At 37.2% G+C, this 17,807-nt stretch overlaps 1 protein-coding gene across 30 annotated transcripts in view; it reads left to right on the plus strand.

Moving 5' to 3' along the window:
• SLMAP (sarcolemma associated protein) overlaps positions 1 to 17,807 on the plus strand; it is an 80,541-nt gene that overhangs the window by 11,425 nt on the left and 51,309 nt on the right. The window contains exon 1 of one of the 30 annotated variants that reach the window (XM_069027976.1): positions 10,345 to 10,450. The exons of the other annotated variants lie outside the window; for them this stretch is intronic. The gene's annotated coding sequence lies outside the window, so the exon portion shown is untranslated. Of the gene's footprint in view, positions 1 to 10,344; positions 10,451 to 17,807 lie in introns of those variants that run through there. 30 annotated transcript variants of the gene reach the window in all.

Raw genomic sequence — 17,807 nt, forward strand, 5'->3', positions numbered from 1 at the left:
TAGTTTTGAGTCTAATGTTAGGGTACTTGTAATTTTGTAACATTATTTCAGTGACTAGATCTGCTTGCTGGTGTTGTACCTCAAATCTAGAAAGTATGTTAAACCATTTTGCTTTCAATATTGCTTCAGACAGTTATTTTACAGGGGAGGGAGACTGGTTTGTCTTGTCCAGACCAAAACTCTTCAGACAATAGAAGGATTTAAGAAATAATAAGTGCTTAGTTATACTTGCAGACATTTGAAAGAGGTAATTTTTTTCATCTGCTACACTCATGCTGAGGCGTCCCAAGTATTCTTTTTCATGGGACAGTAATAGTGGCAGGATTTTAAAATGCGAATTTGTGATCATATATGGGCAGAAAATGTTTTTAACCTTAAAGTTTAATTATTGTGTTTGCACACAATTATTTCAAAACTGGTTATATTTAATATATAAAAATTACGTTTCATATTTATATTTAATGAGTGAGACAGTGGAGACACAAAAAAAAACCCAGGCAAATCAGCTTTCTAGGTACAGTCTCTTCTGTCTGAAAAGAAGTTGTGACTTTTGGAAAGTTCTGCCTGAATTCACAAATAAAAAAAGTCACAAGCAAAACAAATATTTTGGAACATAAGAAGTGGCCAACTTTTTTTATTTTACTATTAGCAGTAACAGTATAATTGCTAGGACAAGAAAAAGGACTTTAGTGAGTGTACTGAGTCAAATATGAAAAATGGGCCAATTCAGGATTTTTAGTTATTTTTGACCCATATAACTCCTGCTCTGGGGGTTCCTTTCCATAAAGCTAGATATGGTGAATGGACAGGACCAACCTGCTGCTGATCAGAGAATCATGGAATGGTTTGGGTTGGAAGGGACTTTAAAGATCATCTAATTCCAACACCACTGCCATGGGCAGGGATGCCTCCCACTAGACCAGGTTGCGCAGAGCCCCATCCAACGTGGTCTTGAACAGTTCCAGGGATGGGGCATTTTCCAGTTTTTTGGGTTTGTGGTTTTTTTCCCCATCACTGTTTCTTTCTTGGTATTTTTTAACTTCATTGTTTTCATTAAATGCTAGCATAGTAGCAATAGTAGTAGTAGTTGTTATTATATTCCAAAGTAGTAGAATTTCTGTCAGTGCTTTTAATAATTCTTGATGAAATGTCCCATTTCAGTGGAAGAAAAGCACACCAGTAATAAATGACCACAAAATCAGATAGGTGTTAGGTACACTACATTTACTCAAACATCTGTCAGGAGTGCACTTTTATCAGTTGTGTCCATGAACAGGTCTGAGGGCCATTTTGACATCTTAGCAGGGATCTTTGGGTTTATGCGTATGCTGTGTAGGTGTAGGCTGGTGGAAGTGAGCTCCTTATTTCCTTCATGCATTGTATTTCTGAGCATTTGAAAGAGTATGAGCTGTACTTGCCTTTTTAATGCAGTCTTTGAAGTATGAGCATTGTTTGCTGGCATCTTAAGAGAGGGAGGAGAAAGTTTATCTTCTTTGATAAACAAGCCTTTGGAAAGAGGTCTGTGACCTTGCTTGAAGAAGGATTATGATGAGTGGAATGTCGTGTCTTTATTTTATATAATCACACGTGGTAAATTCAGTTAAATGTGGCTTGTTTACAGTGTAAAACACTTAGATACCTGCCTACACTTGAGGCGTAGTAAGGGTATTATAATTTAAATGTCTGAATTATGATAATAAACATACTTTTTTAACATGCTAGCAGTGTATGAAGCCAAACTTAAAAGTTTTGAGAACATTATCATTTAAATACTTGAGTTGTTTAGTCTTTTTCAGTTTTAAGGCTTCAGGTTCTGGAGAATAGACATGGATGAGTGTTCTTTATAAAGGTGTTAACAGTTTTTTTCAGATGTGTTGATTTTCTGCTTGGGTAGAACTGTTAAAGATGTCCCATAGCAGAAAGCCTGCATGTCTTGCATCTTCCCACAGTGCTAATGAGAAATTGCATTATGAAAACTGTGGTGGAATATAGAGTCTTTGTTATTTGGTGCAAAACTCAGAGCTGCAATTCAGAGAGAACTCCTGCTTTTCAGTTTCAGTTCTACTCTTCTACAGGATTTTGTTCCAATTCAAAAGGTACTTTTTTCACTATCAATTTCTGTGTTTCTCCGTGCTTTCTAGTGCCTTAGACAGAACAACTAAAGCAAATAGCATAGAACAAAATCTTGTCAGCTTACATTGTACAGTGAAAATATATTTTAGAAAATCCAAGGTCACAGAACCTACATATTTCTGAAAATATTGGTGGTAACACTTACTTAGAGCAAGATGCTTTTGCCACCGTTAGGGCAGTAATCTAATTGAACAGGAACAGTGAAATGGAACAGGCAGCAAAAAAGCACAATGAACCCCAACATCAGAGTAGGGTGTTCCTTGTTTCATTTAGCTGATCCTCTTGAGGCTTAAAGCCTCTGTAGCAGGGAGTTCCTCTCTGTATTGTGTTTCTTTGTCGATTGCTGGGTAGTAACTTCCTTTCATTTTTAATGTATGTATATTACCATTAGAAAATGAGATACTTCAGATTGTGGAATTAAATTTCCCTTTATTTTTTCTAGTTGAGATGGTGAAATAAAATGTTCTGCAAAATACTGATTCTTAGGAAGGTATTTGACAAAACTGAAGAAGTAAGAACAAATCTATGGCAGAAAAGGTTACGAGTGCACAGAATATTTCTAAACCAGTTGTCAAATGTCAGATAAGCCCTTCTGCATAACTGGTCCATCATTCATCCTATCCTTTTCATGTTTATTCTCACACTTGGGCCATTCTTAAAACAACTAAACTTAGACTTCAGCTCCCTTGTCTGTAATGTTGGTCCTTTCTTCCTTCCAGTCTTTGGGATGAAAAGAATTGCAGATTTTTAAAAGAGTTGCCTGTCTGTTTTTCACAACGCTTCCCCACTGGAGTCCATAAGTAATCCCAGCTGCCACCTTCCTCTTGCTACTGTCCCTTTCTGCAAAGTACGAACAACAGTCGTAGAATTCCAGCTTAGTGCACCTTGCCTTCGTCTCATCTTAGGTCCAAGTATCTTTGAGTATGTATCATGTGGTGATGGAGCAGCCAGACATAAGTGGGCTTAGGGGTTGGAGAGAGGCTGGAAAGGCTGAAAGAAACTTTTCTGGTCCTGTGTCTCATTCTTTCTAAATACAAGCAACCAGTTCTCAAAGCCTGGTAGCCATGGAAGGTTGTCTTCAGGTGCTCAGGTGCTGTGAGGGCAGGAAGCACATCTGTGTGGTCAGGTTGGAGAACTGTCAAGGTGAGCTTCATATCAGCACTGAGGCTGTACTGGGATAAACAATCGGGTGAGAAGAGCACTGAGCACTGAAGATACCATGGAATTTGCATGGGAAATTCTACAACGATGGGATAGAGACAAGGGGATCAGTGTTACAAGTGAATCAAGTGATACAGAGGGAATATTGAAACTGAAGAGCAATTGAAGTCACAATTGCACACTCTAGATTGCAAGTTGCCCTTTTTTTAAAAAAAAAAAAGAGACAAATCAACAGGAAACATGTACTGCTACTTCTCCTTTTTACACTTACTTGTACCATCAAGTGCAGGTATCCAAAGAGCAGAGTTCTGCGCTGTTGAAATATGATCGTAAATGTTACAATTATCATTTAAGGTAACAAAGCTTTTTATTGGTGATTTTCTGTGTTCTGCTGTTTGAATATTGAATTTTAAAAACTGCTTACTTCTCTCAGCTTAATTTCTCAGGTTCTGTCAAAATATGCTTAGCATGTTGAAAAGAGCCATTGTTACGAGCAATGCAGGGATGGCAGTTGTAAGGAGCTGCATTTATAGTGAAGTAAAGTATTTCCAGAGCAGACAGATTTTTTTTTTTTTTTTAATTATTGAACTAATTGTGTAAGTGGAAGATGGGTCATCTTACATGAAAGATTTTAGGAAAAATAGTTTCAGCTCTTTATATAAGACTGTTCCTAGTGAGGAGTGTGCTGTGTCTCTGCCATATTTGAGGCACTTACTGTGGACCACTTCACCTGTTTTTAATTATGACTTGCCTAAGGAGAGCATTCCCTATCAGAGCTCACTTCAGTGGTTTTGGTTTAAGTTGAAATAGCAGCATGGAAGTACTTGTCATTTATGTGGTTCAGTCACAGCTAAAATAGTTTGTTTCATACTTAATGTATTTTTGAATGTTCATGTTGCTTCATGAAGAAATCTACTAATTCAGTTTGCATTTTAGCTGATACTGAGTAGAGATGAATGTTTTTATCCTTGAACTGACAATGATAACTTCGCATCTGCAGAATGTAAAAGCTCTAGTAGTTTTCTTTTAAAATTAATGGTAATTTTTTTTTTTCTTTATTAAGTTCATTATTTGGTTGAATAAAGATTTTTACTTTCTTCTTGTGGGCTTTTTGTTTTTTGTTTTGGTTTTTTGCTTTTTGAAATTTTATTTCTGTTTCTTTATTTTTGTGGCTTAGGGACTGAATCCTTCTAATATGCATTGAATTTTTAGTTGAAATTATGCTGCACATAAATCTGAGAGAAGGCAACCAGTAACTTATTACAGTTGAAGTGATATTGAGGTTCCAGGTGATTCATTGACTCACCATAGACGCACTTCTTTCTGGGTTGCTGACCAAAATCTTTGTCAATCATATACAGCTGGTAAGCTTTTAGAAAGAGAGGAATGAGAGAACGAAAGGTGATAGCTGATCCTGAGTGAAGTTTTGTAATTATTCTTGTCTAACTGGCAAAGAAGTAAATGTTTTCATTCTATCAGAAAGTCCAATGCAAGAATAATTCTATTGTAATTTATCGTGGAGTATTACTGTCAAGTGACTTACTTTGTCTAAATGATTATTCGTTTTCTCTTAAAGTAATAAGCAAAAACTGGATTAATAGTTTGCACCCTGGTGACTGTATATATTATATGATATATCATATATATATATATGTATATATGATAAGATCCAGAAGGACCTTCTGAAATTTTAAGAATTTATATTTGCAAATTAGTTTATTCAAAATATTTAGGTATTCATAGAATAGTTAGGAATAAAGATTTAAATTTGGTTGGTTTGAAATGCCTACCTGTTTTGCTTTTAGAATAATAGCTTTGTGAGTTCTCTTGGGATTTTTTTCTCTGTTTTATTACTCTGAACTATTGATGTAGTTTGCACAATTTTGTTTACTAGTTTGCTGTTTCCGGTTTTTAAGTTTTCAAGCTAAACCTGTCAAAGGGAAGTGAAGAAAACATCAACGTTGCTGATGTGCCTGTTAAGAAACACTGAGGTTGAGAAACAGGTGGCAGAAAGCTGCTGGTTGGTGGTTGATGATAGTGTGTCATGCTTTGCATTAGTTCTGCTTGGCACTGGATGAGGGGATGGTATTGGAAGTATGGAGACACTCAGCTGCTGAGTCTGGAAGTTGGCAGTCCATCCAGTTTGTGCAGTCAGGAGGTAGATAAGCTGCTCAAGTTGTCCAGTTTTGAATTAAGTGTGAAAAGTGTAACGTAACAAGGTAAATGAGGCACCTTTGTTAACAGTACATGTTTATTTTATCTGACTCAAACTAATTTCAAGTGACAGAGAAGCAAGCCCTGAAATAAATGTAGTAAAAATGCACTTTACTTGTCCCATGAGAACTTGTTAAGAATTAAATAATATACTTTAAGCTCAGAAGTTCAGCACCCCTTAGTTTTTAAGGTACCTTGTTGAAGGTTGAAAGAGTACAGGATATTCTGTGATGTTTTTTCTACTGCCTTGTGTGCTTAGCACATGTTGCTGTTGTGTGCTGGGAGGGGACTGGTCTGCACTCAGTTTCACCACGTGTCTGTGAGGGGTTTGTCTATTCCAAAAGATACCAGAACATATAAACAGGGAGGAAGCTGGAGATGTCCTGTGGTGCAACTTTTGAAGTGGATGTTTGGGAGAGCACAGCCACTGTGCACTGTACAGGGTGTGTTTCCACAGTTGCTGTGAAATGTTGGTGCTCCCAGCACAGACCTGGTGTGAACAGGGGAGCTTGGTGGGATGCAAACTATTTGAAATAGAGAGAGAAGAAAGCAGAGAGCTGACTCCTGATACTTCCCTGGAAAACCTAGACCGGAAATTCTGAGTGCAGTCAAGGAAAGTTCTATGCAGTGAAGCCAAGAGATGTGTAAAGGCTGAGGTGCATGCAGTACTTTCCTGCTTTAGTTTGTCATTTGAGAATGTCTAAAATACAGTCGCTTCCTCAGCCCCGAGGAGCTACTGTCAGGTGGCAACAGAGGCAGGAGGTAATTTTAAGATCAAATAGGAGAAAGACTAACTTAACTTCTTTCTAGGTCTGTGGTAGACAGACTAATTCCTGCCTGCTAACCAGAGCACTGTGGAAAGGTACTTTCATGTGAGAGGGCCTTGCCCTTTACTTGTTTCCTGAATCTCTTAAATTTTGTAGCTTTGGTGGATATTCACATGAATTTGTGTATAAGCAATCAGGAGAGCTGTTACTGATCTATATACAAATTTCATATTCTGTTTTTATTATAACAATAACATCTGAATTGGTTTAAGGCTGTCTGGGCAAACATGTGAAGTCGCTTTTCTGGTAAACACTTGGAAATTCCTGTAACGAAAGTGCCACAGATTTGTTTAGGATTTTTTAAATTTTTTTTTATGAAACAGTGCTAAGATGTAATAATCCAGTGAAACATTCTACCAACCTGCATCATCTATTGTGTTTGATATGCCTGATACTTGCTTAAGACCTGAGTACACTACTTGGCTGCAGAAGAAAACCTTTTTCCAAAAAAATTGAAAGAAGTAATAGGGACACACATGTTTCTCTTAAACTTGTGTTTAACCATGTTGCTCTTAATGCTGCCAATTCCCTGTGGCCCAACCTATTTTCCTTTGAAACAAGCTTTGGATAGCATCTAATTCTAATTAAAGTTTATTAAAACTTTGTACTAATAGCAGACTAATTATAGGTAGTGTAAAAGTCTTGCTGATTTTTCTTTAGTCAAAGTGTAATCTTGTCTACAGCTGTATTAAATTTGAGCTTGGATGACAAACCTCTTGGTATGTCAAAGCTCATTACTTAACAGCAAACATGTTTTTTGTGGGAAGGCTGTGTTTGTACTGGGAGTGCAGTTTGAATGTGATGTGAACTTAATTTGAGGGCTCATCTGTTTTGGTGATATACAGTACACATGCTTTTTTTCCATGGAGTAGATGGGCCAGTGTAGATGGGACTGATTTCGTGCACAGTGCCAGTGCATTGCCACTATTATTAAGTGTCATCATTTTTAATGAAAAGCTTGCTAAGCTTTCTTCCATGTTCTGTTGGGACTATAGATTTTGAAATAAATCTTTAGATGCTTTTGTTTTGAGCTTCCGGCGTGTGTCCTTCTATTGGTTTTTTTTTTTTCCTTTTAGTAAATGACTCATTCTCCTGGTTTGCTTTGGTTTCTGGACTTTGTTTTTGTTATTTTAAGAGCACAGATAATGAATTGTAGCAGAATTTAATACATTAAATATCAAGAATATGTTTCAATAAAGGGCTATCTTTGTACAGAAAAACCTAACTGTTCTCAGAACGGCAATTTTTTTGAAATGCTGATTAGACACAGAAAAAATCTGCATGTTAATTCTGGTTATTTTGCAGCATATGGCCAATTTCTAGCTAGATTTTTTTTTACCATTGATTAGGAAGTTCAATTTCTATATTTAATGGGAAAAGCCTTTGACAGCATTCTGGTTTTTACGTTGCTTGCTTATTCTGGGTAAAATTCCAGTAACTTGCATAATTTCAGTATCAGGAACACTGAAGTTGAGAAACCTAATTTTAAAATTTGAGCAGTATGAGAATTGTTAATGTGGATGTTGAATTGTAGAAGTAGTTTGTCTGGGAGGCTTTAGACTGTAAAGATGGAATTAATAGTTCAGGCAACCTACAGAATATGTGGGTATATTCCTATAATTAATGTAAAAATTCAGTATTAAAAAAACCCTTGAACAACCAAATCTTCAGCTGTAGTTTCTGCTCTGCTTTTTGTGGCTTTGGTTTTTTATTACCCAGCCTGGGCAGTGTTTTGTGTATCGTGGCCTTGCCCTCTAGTGGCTGCAACTCAGTTTTAAATAGTGAACAGAAAAGGCATTTTCGTGCTTAGGGAAGGGATTTGGAAAATTTCTTTATGGTGGTTTAAAGAATTAAAACATCAGTGGAGGCTTTTTCTTCTTAGACTGACAATCTAGAATATCTAATGCTAGAAAGAGGTTCTTTCTGTGCTTTGAAATTTTTTGTCTGTGTTCTAGAGGGAAATATAGCACATTTAGTACAAAAAATTATAAGGCTTGATAATGACTTTTGAGAGGTGTGGATGACCACTCCCTCAGGCTTTTCAGGTGAAAGGGTGTGGGATTGCCAGCAGTACTTTGCAGTTTCCCTGCTCCTAATGGCCACTGGCAGATTGGTTATGGGCACTGATGTGTTCTGGGTACATTTCTATTGACAAAGAGATAAGGAGATTTCAGTTATTGGTTATTTTGTGTGTGTGTTGTTTTTTATTTTGAGCTTGTCTGAAGAGTCACATTCATGGGCACAGGTGTTACCAGTGTAACATCCCTGATGACCCTGATGGAAAGTAGCTGGGAAAAAAGCCAACAAAATACTTCTGTGTAGAAACCTGTACCTTGGCAAGTTTTGCCATGTTAGCAACCCTTCTAATCTGTGAATCCAGCTACCCTGTATGTGATTTTTGCCCTTGACTAAGACGTATGAGTCGTGAGTCACTGTGTTTGATACTGTAATTACCACATCCTTGAACGCCTTATCTGCCCTCTGCCCATTCCTCTGCTGGGGTTGTTCTGACGTTGTGAACCTGTGAGAAGGTTGCCCCTTGTTTTGAAGCCAGTAGTACACAGCTAAAGAAATGGCTGATCAATATTCTGTAAGATTGCCTATCAAAAATCAGCTCATTCATTCTCTCCCATTGCTGGCAAACCCATCTCCATATGTGGATTTCTTAACTTAAGTTGAAAATAAGTCATCCTTTTCTTTATTGTGAAATTGTTGATCTCAAAGGAGCGCCAGCATAAATCAGCCTTTGTTCATGAATACCAGTATTTAATTACTACTTGCTTTGAAAGTCCTGACCCAGGAATGCATTGCAAATAAATGCAGCCTCTTCCCAGGGTATTTTCGCTCTCACTTTGTTGGAGGTATGGCTTGGCAGTGCCTTGAGTACAAATACTGAACTCCCAATTGTCAGATTTCTCCTCTGTGCTGGAAAATGAATTTTCCGTCTTTGGATGGAGCCGCACCCTTCTCATTTGGTGTTTGGTTTCCAGTTAATTGCATTTGCTCTCTGCATGGAATGCTGAAGTTCAAAACACAGAATGAAAATAAATTGAATTTAGTGTTTAAAAAAAAAGTTTCGGTCTGTCCTTGATGCAGAGAAGTCTTCAGAAATGCAAGGAGGAGCATATTGCTCTGGTGACCTGTTGGTTTCAGTATGAGGAACTGTGTAGTGAACTCTCTCTACACTCTATTTGGGTAATATTTGTGGTTTGGACCTCTTACAAAATGATCTTGTTTGACATGATGAAAATTAGTGCAGTGTCATTTGTACTAAGGCAGTTCCCTTCAGTTAGGACTTGTACTTCTGCATGTTTATTGGCTGCCTTGAATTTATATCACAGTAGCATTACGTTCATCCTCAGGATGGGCATTTTAACTGTAGCTTAGCAATGTGCTGAACATTCTTTTCCTTGTGACACTTGTGCTCTGTTAATAAATAATTCAGGAGCAGATGATGACAGAAAGCAAGAAAACTTGGCTTTGTGCAAAGGAGAGATCAATTAACAAGGCCTGCTGCAGTTGTTTGTTTAAAAAAAAGTAAAAGTACTGTAGTGATATTAGACAAGTCTTTTCAGATGGAAGATGTCCCTTAATAAAAGGAAGAGAGAGACCTTCCTAAATTTTTCAGGGTATTTTGAGAATTTTTATATATATAGTGATGATGCCAAACCACTATTGCATTGCATTTGGAGATGTCTGTGAAATGTGATGTGGGTTTTTTTCTTTATCTGAATGTGTGATCACTGGGAGTTTTTTCCACTATAAACCAAGAGCAGTATGGAATTAATGATAGTAGGTAAACACAGCATGGAAGGAGTAGAAATGAGAAATGGTTTGAAATAGTTTCAACAACTCCCTTTATTCTCTAAACAGTTGAAAAGTCAGCATGTGGGAAGAGATTCTTTGCCAGGAGTAGGGGAGCTTTGATGTAATGATTAACTAATTTAGCAACTTAGCATCGAGTAGCAAGACAGTTAAGCAGCTTTTGCAGTTCTGCACCTGCCTTGAAATGTCTGGGGTTATATTGGGAGTTGGAGTTTCCTGATAAACTAACGAGCTGCCTCATAACCTTTTACTTTCGTATAAGTAGATCTTCTCTTCTGGCAGAGTATCTGGTAATCTTGGTTTCTGTTGTGGTTTTTCTCCAATTTGCTTGCAAATGAAAATGTAATTGTTTGCTGATAGAAGTTCAGTAGTGCAATTTTCTTACGGGAAATTTCCATTTCAATTAATTTTTTACTAGTTATAAAGTTATCTTGTTAGCTCAAGATTGAGGAAGCAGAAACAATGGATAATGTTGGTGTTGGATTTCTTATTCTGAGTATTTACTGACAGATGCTGATAGTATTTCAAGATTGCTTTTTAAAAAACATTTGTTTTTCATTTGTCTTCTACTTTTTCTGTCATTTCTGCTTATTCTTCAGTGTTTTGCCATAAAACCAATTCATTGGGTTTCTTTAGTAAGTGTTACAGAAATTTGATTTGAGTTTTTGTTTATGCAAGGTTCTTATAAGGTCAGTCAAAATCTAAAGACCAGGAGAGATTTATGCCTTACCTCTGCTCTTAAATTAGGGCAAAGCTCTGTCCAAACATGACTAACCTCCCTCTTTATGTCATACTTTTCATTGCAGTAGTCATAGACAAACCCACACTTTATTTCGGTCTTGAACTTCATTAGATTGGCCAAAGAATGTTAACTATCAAGTTTAACCATTTTTTGATTGTGAATTTAAGAATAAAAATTATAGTTTTCTGAATAGCCTTAGTGTTCTTCACTAGTGCAGAATATCTATGGGTTCTTTTGCTTCCTAAAGCTAAGAGTAAATTGCAATAATACATTACAAACCTTTAGAAACATGTATTTGAAAAGAAATTATGATTGTATATGGGAACCTGCTCTTTGCAGAGCTTATTTACTTTATCTGGATACATGTGTGGTACAAATACAGTCTTTGGGAATTTCTACACTTCGAGAGCAAGATAACTTTACTTATTGCAAAGTTTGAGTGTGTCATGTTGCCAAACTTTAATTACATTTATTAGAGTAAATAATAGTGTTTAGCTTTCAGACTAGTTTTGTAAGAAAGTATTCCTATAAGGCCATCAGGATGGATGAGTATTTCAGCGATATTTTACACTTAGAAGTAATTATCCTGAAGAAGCCTGAATTTCTGGGTAATGGCCAATTAGGGGTTTTATTTCTTTATTTTAAAGCTGCATTAAGTTGCAGTATATTTCCATAATTGATTAATATAGAGAACACAGTAGAATTAAGTGAAACCTCAGGAAGTCACCTTGGTCATGTGTTTTCCCCAGGGTCCATGTTTGATGTGATGATAGAAGTTGAGATAAATTATACAAAGTAATCACTGGTGTCACAGTGATACATGATATGTAGCTGTATAAATGTCTTGTGTAACAAGAGACTGAGCTTCTTTAATGAAATATAGCAGAAAACTTCTTTGCAAGGAGTACAATTTCCTTTTAGAAATCTGGTTTTATCTACTTCTTACTGGTTTTGAGTCCATTACACAAGTCAGCGTTTTAATATGGAGCAGGAAAAGTTCTTTCCAAGTCTCTGGATGTTATGTGATATGTGCTGTCATCTATGACAGCAGTAAGACAAAATAAGTCTCTTCTTTATATTGTTTTAGTATTCTAATGAGTCAATGAGCATCTTGGGATGATGTGTGAGTAATCATTTCCTGGGAATCTTTCCGTTGATTGTACTTTATTGTTAATGTATTTTAGTTTTGCACTTAAAGCAGTGATGTACCTTAAAATTCTCTCAGCATTTTCAGGATGGAATTAAAATAGTACTTGAGAATTTTCATGTAGGCTAAAAATTCAATTTCCTCAAGAATATTGTATATAACTAGTACTGAGCTGGGTAATTTTTTTGCAGGAAATTTTTGTGCTTTGTCTATATTCAGAATGGAGTTGCATCTTTTCTGAAAGTGTTAATGTCCTTAATCTATTTTGTGATTCATGTACAGAAGGAAGTTTTAAAGCATGGCGTATGTGAAGGGACAGACTTTCATTCTGCTGTGAAGGGAATAAATATAAAATTTTTCTAGTCGTCCTGAAGCCATCCAGCACTTGTAGCAGAAGGCTGATACTCAGAAATTCTTGTGAACTGTGAGGACAAAAGTTAAGTAAAAGGGACATTCTAAAGAGTAGTAATTAGTAACTATGGTGACAGATGTCTCACTGTAGCAAGTCAGTCATCTATATATAAACCAAATTACTTGTAAATTAGAACTCTTCTTCTACATCTCTTCTTTTTAAAAATAGCTTTTTGCATCAAAAGTAGTGACATTGATGTGTAGAGAGGGATCTATTTTTGTATGGTGTTGTCACATTTTGTGGTAAAACATTTAATCTTGAGGTTTTTGGTGAGTATCTATCTTGTCATTCTCCTCCTTTTGACAGTGAATGCCTTTTGGATTATTTGAATAATCTAGGGATAGATCAGCACTCAGATGCATGAGCAACTTCTACCTTCTGCAATCACTTCATTCCATGCCTTGTATTTCCTGTGAAAAATTTTATTTAGAAGAGGAATGAATATTTTGTATCATGCCTGGGATTGCTTCAGCTGACATCCTTCAGCATGAATCTTCTACAAGAGTGTACTTATTACAGAATTTTGAGGTGGCCTTACTGTGTAATAGGGAGTGTCCAGGACTTGTTCTTCTGTGACTCGGTGTTGTACTACATTTTTCCATTATGGAATGTGGAATTACTGGGAGGTGTTAACTTCACAACTGTCAAGTTAGGCTAGAAATGTTTGTTTCTAGAAAATAGTTTGTCTGATTACTTGAATGCCTCCAGTTCTGTTGAAGAAGGGTGAAGGCAAGTAGGTTAGCAAGGGGAACCATCCTTTGTGATAATGTTTCTATTCACATTGGTTGTGCAAGGTCATAGTGCACAATCGTAGAATAAAAGATTCGTTTCAGTTTAATCTGTTACTTAATATTGGTATATATGATATAAATATCATCTTATATGAAGGATTCTTTCCCTGTATAAACTGTTATCACCATAACACTACTGGTTTTTTTCCAGAGGTTTTCTTGTTTTAGGTGTTGGGAGTGTTGATAGTTCCTCTTAGAGCTAAAGTAAATAAAAGTAATCTGAAAGTGAGTTAGTGACATTCCTACAGTTCTGTACTGACCGTGGGGATGTTGAGGGATTCAGGAATTATAATGCAATTTGTTTACTTAATTATATTTTCACAGAATCACAGAATGGGTCAGGTTGGAAGTGACCACAGTGGGTCATCTGGTCCAGTCTCCCTGATCAACCAGGGTCATCTCAGAGCACATGGCACAGGACTGTGTCCAGATGGTTCTGGATGATCTCCAGTGGAAGAGACTCCACACCCTCTCTGGGCAACCTGTTCCAGTGTGCAGTCACTACACAGTAAAGAAGTTCTTCCTCATATTCAGGTGGAACTTCCTGGGCATCAGTTTCTGCCCATTGCCTCGTGTCCCATTGCTTGGCACCACAGATTAGAGCCCAGCTCTATCTTCGTACACCTCCCTGCAGATACTGATAGACACTGATGAAGTCCCTTCTCAGTTGTCCCTTCTCGAGGCTGAACAGCCTCAGCTCCCTCAGCCTTTCCTCATAAGAGATGTGCTCCAGTCCCTTAATCATCTTTTGAGCCTCTGCTGGACCTGCCCCAGGGGCTCCGTATCTCTCCTAGACTGAGGAACCCAGAAGTACCTATTTTATGAAAAAACATGTATTTCATGAAAGCAGGTATGATGCAGGTCATGGTTTTCTTAATTCAGCTTGAGACAGTTGTTCTCCTAATACAGAGAACTTTGGATTCTGGTTGTGAACTGTACTTTTTAAGTTCTTATGTAATTTGTGTACTGATTCTGACATGTAACAATTGACAGAAGTCAGGTGGTTGACACTGTAAATACAGCCTGCTCTCTGCCATTCTCTTCTTGACTGATGCTGCTGCTGTGGGAAGGGTGAGTATGTGGCTTAGGAACCAGCTTCTGAAGTTTGCTCATTTTATCGCTCAGGTCATCATTACATACCAACCAAATTAAGCAAACTGAAAATGATAGGAATTCTGAAATCACACTGGGTTTTCAGCTGTCCCTGCCATCAAGCCAACTTTGCTGCTTTCTGTGATGGCTAAGGAGCAGATAACTCACCACTGTTCTGGTCCAGCTGCCTCATTCCTTTTGTCCATTACCACATGTGATTCCATGGTGTAGTGGTGGTTGTGAAAGGTGTGGGGGACTGTGGTTTAAAGTTGAGGGCAGCAATGCATAATCACACAAACTTTTGGAGACAAGCAGTAGAGATTTTTCTCCTCATTTTCATGTACACGCACAAATTTTAAATTGTGAACATGTTTTTTTGCTTTTGTTTTAAACTAGAGAACTTGGATTGTGATACAGTTTGAGGTCCTACACCTAAACTTTTAGCCATCTTCTGCTATTCTCTTATTACTTGGAAAAATGCAACAATACTGCTTGGCAATTATATTTGATAAAAATAGCTCAAACCATTTAATAGAGTATTTTTAAGCCATGTGTAGCTACTTGTAAAACTGAATAATTAGAAAATATTGCTTAATATTTTTAGTAGCCTTTCTGTTAATAAAGACCACTTCCTAATACAAATCAAAAGTCCTTGTAAAGTAAATGTCGGATATCCTCTTTCGGAATTTTTGGATGTAAAGTAGATATCTGTAACTACAGATGTTGAACAATAGTATAGCGCTATTGACTAATAGTAACCCTGAGTCCTTTTCACCTTCAGATGAGTAAGTTGAGTTCCAACTACTAGCAAACATTTAATAGTGATTTAGAAAGTAAATGTGATGTTTAAGTGGGGACAACACATAGGAGATGGCATTAAGTCTGCAAACATACTTTTTTGTGTTTTTCTTTTTTGTTGATGATTTTAATATGCCAGAATTTGAAATTCTCATAGGTGTATCTGTAAAAGTCAGCAGCTAAAGTAAGCATTGCAAAGTCATGTGTCAAAAAAAGTCAGTGCTGAAATGTTTGCAGGTACAACTTGGACATATTTGCTTTGTTCTGTTGGGAAAGGTGACATTTTGCTGCTGAGGAAGGCACTAGAGCAGCTCAGGATTGTAGACAAACACAGGTTTTATGCAGAGTTAATCTGTTGGTGCCTGTCAGTGTTGGGCATTGCCTTTCTACCTACCTTCCTCTTCCTCCCCACAAATCCATCCATCTTCCCTCTCATAGTCCCTGTGTCCTTTTCAGGCAAAGTCTGCTGACTCCACTCACACAAAAATTAAGCTGGGTAACAGGGCCTATGGTGAACTTCAAAGCATTTGAGCAATCAGGACATGGCAAGCAGCACAGGGATTAATATTTTATAGCACCTCAAATAATACATCTAGAAAGGCCAAACTGTGTTTATACCCGGGCTCAGTTATGCTGGCACAAAGCTGCTTTTAGTGGCACAGTTTATTTTGCTTGACAACAGGTATGAGCAACCAGCAGAGTTGTCCTGGCAGTACAGACAACAAAACTTCAAGGTGTAAACAGACACAGGAACAACTTGGTCAGCAGAAGAGCATATTCCCTGCTGTCCTTTCCCCTTTAGCCCTTTGAACTACTGGCAAGTTTGGAAGGATAGCATTGGATTCCTGGGGGTAGCTGAAGATTTTAACGTTTTCTCATCAGTGTAGCTGGATTTACATTGGGCTTACACTTTGAGTTAGACACAGTGACTTTTTTTTGTCCAGTGATATCAAAGAATGTTAATTTTTTCTCCTTTTTTTTTTAATTACTGCATAGAAAGAGTGGTTAAGTTTATTATTTTTTAGAAAAGTTACTGAAAACTTACTAGCAAGTTTTGCTTCACTTGAGAAATCCAGTACTTACGGTCCCTGAAAGGCCAACTGCCACTCCTTCACTCTGTTCAATCTGCCTGGAAAATCCCTTTCTTCACAGCTGGTTGCTTTTAGTTTCATAGTGTGTGCTTGCCTGGCGTAGTTAGTCATTTTAAAAAGGAGATTTCATAAGACCTCAAAAGTTAATGCACTAGTTTTGTTTCTAAGTTGAAGGAGCAGGGGTTTAGTAAGCAAAGAGCTATTAGATCTGTGTGTTTAAGAAACAGGAAACTAAATAGAAAAGCAATTTTGCTTGATGTACCCCACCCTGTGAATTATGCTTGCTTATGGATACAAATACTTCTACTTCCTTGATAGGCGGGTGGAGTTAGGCAAGTGAGAGGAAAGGAATTTAGGATCCGTCTAAGCAGACCAGAATGAGGAACTCAATCAATTGGATCTGGAGATAATTTAGCATTTGAACTTCTCTATCTTACAGCCAAGGAACTGACCTGGAATTCAGTATGGTTTGCCCAGTGTATTCTGCTAGCAGAGTGCTGCTCCCAAAATGAGAAAATGCTCAATATTAAGACTTCAAAGAAGATAAAATAATATTTTAACAATATGAGAGAAGAAACTTTCTAGCCACAGTATGACAAATGCTGACCATGTTGGTTTGACCCTGGTATGTGTTGTTTCAAAGTCTTTGGCTTTGCACAGTTGGACTTGTGCACAGTGTACTTCGCTTCCTGGTAGAATTCTCAGCATGCAGTGAGTAAACGAACACAGTTGTAGTACTGCTTAGTGAAGTTTTGCTCCAGGGCAAGTATTCCAGTTTCTAGATCCCTAGTTACTTGCTGCTTTTGAGTATTAGCTTTAGTAATCAGGGGGTGCATTTATAATGCCTGCATTAATTGTTCAATGATTATTTAGTGTGAGCAGGGGAAGAATCTGTCATCATTAACTGCAGCATTTTATGGTTTAACTGCTGTGGCTGACAGCCTTGCTGCCCCTTTGTGGCAGTAACCATGGCAAAAATGAAGCTGCCATCTCCTTACTGGTTTTAGTTCATAATTTGACAAAATAATTTAAATGTTTCTGGTTTAAGCTAAAGCCACAAAGGTATAACAGGACCCTGAAGCACATGGGAGTTCTATGTACTTCTTTCACAAAGGAAATAAGAGGTGAGAAAATGAATGCTACACTAGGACATTCTGAAATTGGGGTTCTCTTTCTACATTAGTTGTTTAGGCAGTGAACACCTATTTAATAAAATATATTAATTTTTGACTTTCTGTAAAAGGCAGTAGCCTACATTTTGGTACTTATTTACTTAATACGTAATTCTAAAAATAATTGCCCTGAACTGCAGTTTCAAGCTGGGTTAGATGGAGTAGCAGTAATGTGCTCTTAAAATGGCAAACGGTGGCTGTACATAGTAATAACTAATATTAGAAGTATTTAAAAGCTGGTCAGTTGTTTGTTCCTGTAGTTCTACTGTAATTAAATCGAGGTAATTACTGAATAAGTGTGCTACTTTCTGTTTAAGATTTTCTGTGCATCTCTGAGTCCATTTTTTGTCTTCCCTAAGATTCCTAGAAGTGTCTCATCCTGTACCAGGCCTGCACATGGCT

This window comes from Aphelocoma coerulescens, chromosome 12 (assembly GCF_041296385.1).
Source record: "Aphelocoma coerulescens isolate FSJ_1873_10779 chromosome 12, UR_Acoe_1.0, whole genome shotgun sequence".
Lineage (NCBI taxonomy): Eukaryota > Metazoa > Chordata > Aves > Passeriformes > Corvidae > Aphelocoma > Aphelocoma coerulescens.